This window comes from Falco naumanni, chromosome 1 (assembly GCF_017639655.2).
Source record: "Falco naumanni isolate bFalNau1 chromosome 1, bFalNau1.pat, whole genome shotgun sequence".
Classification (NCBI taxonomy): domain Eukaryota; kingdom Metazoa; phylum Chordata; class Aves; order Falconiformes; family Falconidae; genus Falco; species Falco naumanni.
In genome coordinates this window covers 2901652-2913804 of record NC_054054.1, presented here as the reverse complement: position 1 = coordinate 2913804, position 12153 = coordinate 2901652, and positions in this window count along the sequence as shown.

Here is a 12153-nt window from a genome sequence, read left to right as displayed (position 1 = left end):
AAGCAGCCTTAACGTGAGGAGGAGGGGGAGGAATTTAGACATTCAAATGAAATATTGATTACCAGATCTTAAGAAGAAGGGGAGAAGTGAGTAGAAGGGTACTGTTCACCTCCACAAAACTGGTGCTGGGTATCAAAAGACGGACAATAAGAGGGAATGTTTTCATGAAGGGAATAAACACGACTGATGCATTAGAACAGCAGAGAAGGGTCTTTAGCCCCTTTTGCCCTTATCTTCCCTTCAGAGGAGGGTGGGGGTAAACAATTAGAGGTGAAGAAAAAGGAAGAAATATCTTAGGCAAAGAATTCAGGCTTAAGTTAATAGGACATTTTAGGTTAATTAACGGCAAGGAATAATGTTTATTGTTAAGCACACTCCCAGGAATTAATTTTATTTTATCTTTTTGTGTTTCTCACCTAACAGACTATAGAACAGTAAAAGTCTTAGCAAACATCTGAATTCAAAACACACTTCTGTGGCATTCAGAAGTCACCACAGCAGCCTCATGTACTCCTTTAGAGTTAAAATCACCAGGATGTGGACCACAAGAGGAGTTTTCCAGCCACCCATGACATACAAAAAAATCCCCTGGCAAGAAGTACACACCTAAGTACCTAAGGTTCAAAAAAACCTCATGACATGCCTATAGTTTTCAAGGAAATTTAGTATTCACATATAGAAAAAGATAGTAAAGTTCTTTTTTCAGGGTCTTTACTGAATGAAAATTTAACTACTAAGCTAAAAACATCATTTGAATAATTTTTTAATCTGAATTTTGTAATTCTGATCCTAATTAAAATATATTAAAACAGATGGTATAGCTGTTGCCTTATTATATCTTATCCCAGGAAAAAATGTTTTCCTTCATCAAACAAAAACTTTAGTAAGCAAACCAGAAAAAAACCAACCCCCCAAAAACCAGTGTCAGGGAGCAACTGTAGACCACTGCCAGTGTCACATTTCTGCTCCCAAAAGGCAAACAATGTTTACTTGGTTGGTCTAATAGACAGAATCACTAACTATGCACACGTGCACAAAGGGAGAGCTGGAGGAAGTCACTCACACAGAACATAAGGAGCCTCTGGGACACAAGGTCACATCTACTAGTATAACAAAAGAAATCATTCCAATCAGGTTGTTTTGAAGTGAAATAGCTTGTGCCCTAGTTGAGCCTAGTCAGTGCCACCACAATGACTGAGTCACTAATTTAATAAAAATCATAAAAAAAAATATTTTGATTTCCAAGTTATTTTATTTGATGACTGTTGCTAGTTACTGATTCTTCTCTACTGTTCAACAAACATGGCAATGGACTGAAATTTATTATTAAAAATACCCCTCACTGCCACCCTTGCTTGTATACATTATCATGGAACTACAACTGACACTATGATATTTCTTGATTTTCCTTTGTCTTAAATCTTGTCCTGTCATTCATTCCTGCATTGCTTTACAAAGTATGTAACACTACAGTATTAATACTAGCACATTCATTTTCTGTGTAGTCACAGACAGACAAAACGCAAGGCAAAATGTCAAACTTGATACAAAATATAATTAGTCATAAGAATAAAGAAACAAAACAATAACCTCCCCACACCACCTAGCATAATATTTTGGCACAGGATAAGCCTGTGAAAGAAAAGGTTTTGTCAAATTGACTCATCTTTAGAACCTTTACATTAAAAACATAATTACTTTTTTAAATATTCTGTGGATATTTATAGAGATGACAACAGAAAAGGTTTAGAAACTAACTATTGTTAGTTTAAAAAAACACCTTTATTTTTGTTTCTACTCTGTTTGAAAACATTCACTGATCCACTTGCTACACTGCTACATACAACACCAGATATTCTCCAGAATATCCTTTATACGTATATGTGTACATATACACATGTCTGTGTATGTATGTTTGGATGTGTGGTAACCTATGGGACAATAAAGGGAGATGCAGGTGTTTAAACTGGTGGGTTTGATGGAAAAAGCAGGAATTCTGCTGATTTGTAAATGGTCCTTTAATACACACAGAATGAGGGAGATGATACACACACAAACCAGAATGAGACAGATAAAACATTGTGCTGGTACTTTAGTGGAAGCCAGAACAGTAAGACATTATAACCAACAGGTCATCACCACAGCCTAAACAAAGCCATATCAAAAAAAAAAAAAAAAAAGGAGTAAAAATAAATTAAAGGCTGCAAATTCCAGCAATTAGAAGTCATGGGACACTTAAGTCTAATATAAATGGGAGACAGAAAAAAGAAGATGTAATCCTGTTAAACTGTCTTTAAATAAGAAATTGAAACTTCTTGGTAAAGGAGCTTGGTGAAGTGACAATCATTAGCACTTTCCACTCTTATTGCTAGTTAATGTAACCCAGGAAACAGTGTGTCTCGTAATGAGGGTTGATGTTTCTTTGTGTTTTTTTATACAGAAAGGATATTGCTGCTCTGTGCACTTGGGCTATCAGATCATTTACCTATATTGCTAGTGGTCTCTGAATTCCTCCCTTCCCCTCCCTGATGCTTGTGTGATACAAGGAGAATAGAAAAATGCTAATACTATAAAGAAACTGGGTTGTTCCTTGCACCTGAAAGAAGTCTTGGAAATCTTGAGTCACCAGATGGATTTAGCAGCTTTGTCCCACTTGCTCTCTTTATTTGCCTGTGTCTGGGAGGTACAAATTGTTTCTGACTGCCAGAGCGTAACTTACATGATACCTATTATGATAGAACAGTGCTTTAGGATTTAATCAAAGATTAAAGAAAAGCAGGCATGGCTGATACAAGAATAATATGAAACTAACTGCATATAAGTTTGTGAAAGTGTATCTGTTTTGTAGATACTCTTTTAGGGGACATATCACCTAACAGAAATTGCAAAGCCAATATTTAAACTCATAGTTGAAGGTCTGAATGCTGAACAGAACGGGCAATTCCAAACCAGTTCAAAAGAACTCTTTCCTACCATCACTAGAGCTGAAATTCTTCATACAGACACACTTTTATGAATGAAAGAACATGATTTCCCTGGATTTTAAAAAGTTCTTACTTCCTTTACTATATGGAATTTCTAGGTATCAAATGGCTTTCCCAGGAAACAGTGTTACTAAATACCTTGATGAATAACTATGAATATCTCTGATGAAGATCAGATAAGTCTTGATAGAAGGGTCTTTTTATAAGTAAGAACATCCCTTCTGTTCTCTTTTAGCTAGGGGGAATGAGTCTACTGATTAGGGAAAACCAGATTTTCATGTATGTCAGAACATCTCTGACATCATGATCTCTATGATCCTACACCTGAACTTCAGGACTAGACCACACACAGGGTGGCGAAGCTGTTTTGACTTTCAAGAGAGTTAAAAGAACTGTCTTGCCATACCAGTGGAAAAAATCAGACAGTTCTTTAAGATAGGATAAACTGTAGGGTACAGCTGGTATGGTAACCAACAATGTACGGTTTTAATGAGGTGAAAAATTTGAAAGGGTTATTTGCAAACTGTCTAATAATAACTAATTTTAGATGTCTCAAGGCCAGTCATAGGGAGAATGCAGTTTATAGTTTTATAATCTTCCTGACATGGTGCCCTCCAGCAAGCACAGAATGGGTCCTATTTCAGTTGTTTTAAAAGACCTGAATGTATCAGAATAAAGTTGGTCTCAGCATGTTAAAACAGCATGAAATACATTCCCTTGCAAATTGTTTACAGAAAAAAATGTGTTTATGGAAATGTATCACTGATTAAAATTACTAAAGGTAAAAGACTCTCTCTGAGTCTTTTAATTGTATTTCTTCCTAGAGTGTGGCTAGTAAGGATGCTGCTATAAACTCCCACTATGAAAAATAATAATAAATATTTTTTTCTTTGAACTATTTTCCCCATTGTAAAAATTCTAGGTTTTATAAAGCTCATTACTCCCTTGATGAACAAAATCAGACTCTACTGGAATTTTGGTCTTGTGAACAGTTAAAGATCTTTTGTACCTTGAAAACGTGGCCTGTCAGAATTTTATCTTAAAAAGAGTAAGTGAAGAAGATGTTTAGCTTCTGAAAATAACTGTTTATGCTTGCTCATTATTGAGACTGAACATGGAAATCTAAATGTGAAGCAAACAGGCCAGAATTTAAGGAAAAGTGGTAGAGAAAGTAAATAGAGACCTCAGATTCCTATTCCTATTCCAATTAGTCAAAAATCTTGTAAATCACTGTAAAAAAGCTTCTTTGAAACAAGAACATTTCACAGTAAGTGAAATAACTTTCTCAATTTTTAAATTTATTTTCTTAATTTAAGCAGTTGTAAGTGACAACTACATAATTAACTTAGTCTAGTGCAATTAGTCAGAAGTTCAAAGGTTCAGATTAGAATGGTGTGACTTGTGCAATTGCTTTTCTCTTAAACCAAGAGACAAAAAATTCTGTATTGCACCCAAGAGAACTGAAATACAGTGTTATTCATTGTATGTGTTTTTTGTTTTTTAATTTACTGAGTAATCAAAGCAATAGCAGGAGTAGGGTTTGCCCAAGGTTCTATTCAGAGGTTGGCTGGAAAGAGCCAACATAGGAAAAGGGGATGTGTCCTGTATCGTAACACAGTAATGTTGCAAAGTTCTGTACATTTACAATCATTCTACAATTTAGTCATACCGCAGAAGAGATGTGTGAAATAGCTTTCTGCAAAAACTTTCTGAGTGCAAAAAATACAAAAACATTAATGAAAGTACTTACATTGAACTGACTGAACTATAATATTTTTTCCAGTAGAAATATTTGACTTCCATGTTTTTAAATGAAAAATCTAATTTCCTCAAATATTTTTCACCATTTTGGATTTCATCTAGAGATTAAAACTTTTTAAAAAATCTGTTTCAAATAATTTTCACTTAGTTTTCAGTTTAGGGGGAAAAAAATAAAGCCACAACAACCAGTTATTTTCACAACTGTGTGCACAGACTCTCTTTAAATGTTGTTTGTATTCTTCACACTTATCTTTTCTTAAATGTCTCAATGGTCTGTGGAGAACAGGACTATGTATAGGGAGGCTGTGCAATATGAATTTTCAAGGAATAAAAGTTCTTCTCTGATGTAAAAAAAAAAAAATAATAATATTGCTGCCAGTCAGAATCCCTTGAAGTATTCAGACACATAGACAAAATCTGCCATCTGAGTTTGGAGGAGCAGAATTATTGCAAACTGAAGCTAATTTATGCATCTTGCATTCTTAGTACTAAGGCATTTACAAGTAAACTACTAAATGCAAAAGATTACAAGTTCGCTGAATCAGAAGAACCTCAGCTTTTGGTATGATTAAATCTTAATTGTATTTTTCCTTAGGGATTACTAGTCACTAATAAGCTCATGAAAATAGGACTTAAAATAGCAGACATAGTAAAAGTCACCCCATGCACCAGATTTTGACATGCTTGGCTGCCTAAGGCATCCTATTGCCTGTAGTTTCAAGAGTTCAGTTTTCCTCAATGGCAAATCTAGAAGAAATCCTTATTTTTTAGATGACAGTTGCTGCAGTACACATGTACCTTTTGTGAATCTCAGAGATGTTGCTACCATGTCTTCTTACTTTTTCTGTGGCTTGTTTGTTAGAAAAACATCTTTGTGAGTCACAAATTCTGAATCACACACTTCTCAAATGTAATTATATGCATCTCACTGCCTGATAACAGCAATTGCAGTGATCACAGTGAATAGAGATTGTAGCTATAAGCATTTAGAGTAACTTCCAAAAACTCTTTTGCTTCATTTTTTGAGACTATTAATTTTTTCTGCTAACTAGTACAAATTTGTTCCCACCCTTGTCTCAGCTGGATCAAGGAACTCTCGACTGTAGAATGTATTGCTTCCAGAAAAAAGAGCAATGGGATCTCATACAGGTATAACCCATCTCCTAAGTATGTGTCAGACCAAAGATGAAGGCATCATTCTGCAACCAAAAAGAACAAAATCAAAACCATACCTGTGCTACAAATGGGCATGAATCAAATGAAGTTCACCTCTCTCACGGGGATTTAGTTTTTTGTTCTTTTCTCTAGATGTTTCTAAATGGAGCTGGTTAAAAACCTGGGAGGTAACTTGGAGGGAGTCTATACTGTCCTGGTTAATGGTTAATTAATTTACAAGCTGCCAGTTGAGAGTCTTCATTTATTCCTTCATACATATCCTAACCAGTATCTCATTTTCAAATTCAGGTAAGGTCCTCGTTCATTTATAATGTTTAATTTGGATGGTCACATAGAAATGTTACTGCACAATTTGACACAATATAATTGCATTTCTGTAACTACATTTCTGCAATTGAAAATTGATGCAAATCTTGCACACACAAACATGTAGAAAGAATAAATATTTTTGTCAATATCAGCATTAATATCTATGAAAACAGATTGAGGAACATGGCAAAAATAAATGACATTTTCAAAATCATCAGAGTTGAATAACAAGATTATAGTACTACTCTAATTTATTAATTAAGGACGATAGACTTCTTTACGGTGTAACAATTCAGTTAGTTCTGTCAGAAAATTGTCACTGGCATATGACAACTGAGATGCAGAGGAATGACTTATGGAATATCAAGGCTAAGAATTTATTAAACACAGAGAAAAATAAAGCACTAATATATTGAACTTCAGAATTAACAAAATCCCATGGACTTGCAGGGCCCTAAGACACTGTAACAGGTGCAACAATTATGTCTGGCACAACTTTAGGGACATACTAGCCAATCATCTGGGAGCTCTGCAGTTTTGATGAGACAATGAACTGTTAATTAACAAATATTAAGATCTCAACTTGTCAAGTAAAATTAAACTCAAGGGATGAAGCAAGGCTGCCTATGAGAAGCTAAGCTATCAAAACTAAACCAGGTCAAAACTAGGGAATGTCTTTTGGAAACAGTGAAAGGAATATTTCTGCTGTTTAATTTCTGGTAGTTCAAAATACCTCATAATAGCTCAGTTATTCTTTTTCTCTGAAGTCTCTGAGATTTAGAAAGCTCCTGAACATGTTATTTTGTTAAAGTCCAGGGATCCACTCTACCTATGAGGTTCCAAATGAGGTGGGCTTATTTCCCTTCTTGCAAGACTCCATTGTGTTGGACATCCTAGGGATTTCTCTCTAACAGCGAAAGAATTTGAAGGACAATCTTACTGCTTGAGAAAATTACCCTTTCTGAAGATGAGTGCCTCACAGTTTTGAGCACTACAGCCTCCATTATCAAAACTGCTGCCCTGCACAGATGCTGTGAAAATACATTTCCTTAGCCTGAATTTAGAAAAGATGGTTTCACAGAGGTAACAGAATTTCCCTACATGGAAGGCAGTTCCCTCACTGTGCAGACTCGAGTATAACAGTATATGAAGCTGCACACAATGTACACACAACAGCATGAAGATACATACTCCTGTATGAAGTCCCTCCACTCTATGAGGCTGAAGCTGAAACTTGTAAACGAGTAAGCAAAGCTGGTCAGCTGGTTTCCACATATAAGCAGAAATACTAAACTTGGTGAAAAAATACGTTCTTTTCAGCTTTCATTTCTAAATTCAGGAATTTAATTATTCACCTGAAATATAAATTCTGGAATTTAATTATTCACCTGAAATAAACTCCTGGCACCTGAAAATTCCAGGAGTTGTGCAGGGGTCCCCAATGAGGCAATTATTTAATCTTATTCTTTTGAATTAATACAGAAATCAAAGTTAAGTCCAGCAGACATTTTGTTCTATTTGATCTAGCCTGGATTTTCTATTTCTTATTAGTTAGATGGTTTTCTCGTCTCTCAAGCTGGATATCACAGCATACCCTGTTTTCATTTTTTAAAGGCAGTATGCATGAACTAGGCCTGTAGAAACAAAGATATTTCTGTTAAAAAACACAAGGTAAGGCTATGGCCATGGGCTACTATTTTTACTAATGCTGCTGGCAGTGACACAATGGCCTGCCTGTGATGAAGCAAAAACCTCAGCACTGGTCAGCCAGACAGCTGAAAAACAGTAATGATCTTTATGTGCTTCCATAATGGATTATATTGTAGCTGATCTGTTTAGCTGAAGTGTTTCCTCTCAAAATAATTCTGAAGACTGAAAATGTGAAAAACTCTGAAAAAATGAACTTTCTGAACATGCTATTTTTTCTCCTTTTGCTTTTTCTTTATCAGTAAGCTGGCAAATTCCATTTGATATTTCTGAAATTACCATAAATGTAAAACATTGCTACTGCTGAACTAAGTGTGGATGTTGATTATTTGATTTGTTGGTTCACGGTCCAAATACTACATTGGATTGTTTTGTGGGTACTCCTCAATACATCAAGTTTATTCACCAGTGTACAACTGCTCTGTTTTAAGTTGCATTTGGACATGATAAATAAAATTAAGTGCTTTTTTGACTAGATGCCTGGCTCAGCGATATTCAGCAATTCAATAACAGGGGTAACACTTCCCATTTCCAAGAAAGACTGAAATTAACAGGGGAAAAAAAAGCCCACATGAAATTGTGACTCTTAGTCTTGTCTCTAAAATATATGGCACTGAATTACTACAGGTAAAAAGGATGTGCCTTTAAAAATATGAAGGAATGTTTAGTAGATTTCAATAAAAATCTGTATGGGAAAAAACACACCCATAACTAAATACTGAAGATTTGCATTTTTTCCCACGTGAAGGCAACACACAGAATTCACGGTAATGCTGAGATCACATGTAGCAAGCAAAAAAAAAAAAAAACAGGTGCACACACACACAATTTCTGCTATTAAAAGCCAGCCTCTGTTGTATCACAACTGACATATTTTTATATTACTTCAAATAGGTAAAAGCTGCAAAACTGACGTTCCATTAATTCACAACCTATGCCTGATACAAAAAGCTACAAAGGAGCTTCCCCATAATGCACTGCAATATATGTCACTAATACTCATGCAGAGGCAAAGCTTCTCTCTAATTTGGAGAGTCGATTCAGACCCTCCACTACCTCAGGTGTGGGTCTCACCAACAGTAGGGAAGGACGACTGTGACAAATGCTGAATTAACTATGATCATCTCGCTGCATCTCTTGCTACTTACTAAGGTAGAAATGCCTATAGTAAAATCACTGGTTTTCTCTCTTTTAAATTCCTCTGTGCTAGACCACCTTCAAGATCACCAAATTCTTAAAATCAATTTTCACCCATGATTGGGGGCTGGGGGAGGAGCTGGGGTGAGAAGGAAGTATTACCACGTTATTTACTGAGCTACAGAAACCTTTTTATTCATATGACAAGAAACCTTTAGTCTCGCTTTTTTGTCAAGAAAAGCCTCAAACACTTCTTTATCCAAATTACATCAGACCAGAGCTTTTGGTTTTAGTTAGATGCAAGGATAGCCAACCTGTTGAAAATTCTCTTTGATTTCAACTTGACTGTCTCAAAATGATCCTGTGCTGCCTTTTATCTGAATGTTTATGTCTGAAAGCAGCAACAGCAACATCTCTGCTGTATTACTTGAACAATATATCTTTAATTACAATAGCAATAGATGAATGCGTGTGAGTATATTTTAGCTCTTCTTTACTCTTTTAGGGGCTACCTACACAGCTCACTCTTTGGAACAGGTTTCTACTGTATGTACATAAATGCCTTGTATTTCAGGACAGCAAATTTAAACCTCATCAGTTCTTCAGAAGTTTGTCAAAACAGTCCATCAAAGATGCTGATAAAAATTAACTTATTTCTTCTTTTATGAGTGTCCTTAAAGAATTTAAGGTTAAAAGAATGAAAAAATGAGGTGGCGCAGAAGAGGGTTAGTGAGCGAGACAACATGCTGGAGCCTTAATAAGTGATCAGAAGCTATTGAAGAAACACATTATTCTACACCCTCCCTCCCAAAACCAAACAATGATGACAGAATATTTAGAATATATTGATAGTTTATTGTAAAACAACACAGAAAATTTAAGTTGAAAGAGTTATCTTTTTATATTCCCCAGAGCAGGGTCTGACATCACAGCTTTCGGATGAGTGGCACGGAAAAGATGAACTGTCCTTTCTCCTGTTTTCTTTGTGAAACAAGAATCAGTGGGAAAGATGTCAAGATAGGCCAGTGTTACTGAAAAAAAAAAAAATATGCACGTGCAATCTGCCTATTCACCGAAAACTTAGCGATACAGATTTTCTGATGCTCAGGAAGATGTCATCAATTCATAGGGAAAAAATTATACAGGAGCTATTCCATTTGTACTAGACGAACACTGTCAGAAAATGAGTGCAGAACAGATGAGTTTCTAGGTACCACCGAAGCATGCATACTGATAGATATGTATATATGATACTGATATATATGTATACACACACACACACACACACACATATATATAAAAGTGACAGTAGTAGTTCCTGGTCCTCTAGTTCAAAGTATATTTTATATATAGAAATACATATATATATGTGTGTATGTAAAATAAATAAATATATCTATAACAAGAATACAATCAAACACATTGGCTATCTGAATTTAAAGTTGTACTTAGAGGTAGGCATTGTGAATGCATATGAGCAAATCTTACTTGCTTTATGCCTTTTTTCCTTCGGTTGCTGAACCTTCCTCTCTGTGTCTCACGGGCAGGTTGGTATTTCACAAAACGACTCATCTGACCTAGTCCACCCTCCACTCTTTTCAAAGTTTTAGTTTCTTTAGAGCTGTAGCCATTTTACAGTCTGTTCTTTTACCAGGTGGCTCTAGTCTCCAAGTGCAATCTAGTCTCCAGCATGTTAATAATGTAGTCAGGGAGCACTGCAGACACACACACGTTGTTTCAGCTGATACACTGGTAATTGAGTCCTCACAGGGGAAGAGCATTTATTAATTTTGCCATTCAGTTGTATGATAGAAGGAATGAAGAGCCTGTGTAAATTATTTTCTATTCCTGTGAAAATAAGCATGTAAGAATTTTGTGCAGGCATTTGCATTTTTCCTACAAACTTATTTTTAACTGCTTACATTTTCATTTTAATTGGGAAACGATATTTGAGATGGACAATACTGTCAAACTTTAAAAGGCCACTTACAGTCAAGAAGACTTTTACATTCTGTTAGAAACCTTTTGCTGTTGTTTAACATACATATTCAGTTTTGGAGACAGTCCAGATAAAGATTATTCTTATAGATTGTTTGAGATGAGGGGTTTATATTTTGTTGGAAAATAAACGTCTGAAGCTATGGGCAATAGCAGAAGTGTGTACAATTTTGTATCAATAGGCAGTAATGTAGGCTTGTGCTTTTTAATATTGCATTTTTGAATGTGTGTCATAAAAGTATAGTATTTTTTCAAATACGTAAACCTATAGAAAAATTTAAATATTTTAAATATTTTAAAATGCAAGTCTGTTTGGACAGCTTTTGCATTACAACTTATCTAAAAATAATTTTGGAACTAGAATAATGCTCTTTTAATTATCTAGGGGAAAATGGGGTTTTGTTACCAGAGAAATAATTCCTGAAGAGTAACTTATGCTGTTAGAACTTTTCTAGGCTTGCCAGTGTAGGCATCTGTCATATGAGTTTCCCCTTGCTACCCAACAAATGGCCCGAACTTAATTCAGGAGGGAATATCCAAGCTGTCAAGTCATACAGAAGCTATTTATGATCACCAAGAAAATGAACAGATACATGCAGAAGGCTTTACATATTTTCCCAGTGAAAGTACAGTAATGTCAAAAGTTTAAATATTAAAGGAGGTTTTGCTCTTTGCATATAAACCATGAGAAAGAATGTTTCACCATCTTTGAATGAAAACAGCAACATGGTGAGGGAAAAAAAAATATTAGCACTTCCTCATATTTGTGATAATCCACGGATGACTTGCAACACTAGCAGAGGTGCTGTTGTTGACTAGATCTGAGTCAGAAGCAAATAAGAATACTAGGGATATTCAGCAATAAGCATATTAAACAAGGTCATTGGTTCTGGCAATTCAGAGGCAAGTTTGTAATTCAGTTTTTGTATGTGTCAGGAGACGACAAGAAAAAATAATATAATATAATTATCCAGACTTATCTTGTAGTTTCTAACACACACACTGTGGAGGAATTACAGAAAAATATGCATACCCTTAAGCAACAGCTCTCCCCCCCCGAAAAAAAAAAAAAAAAAAAAAA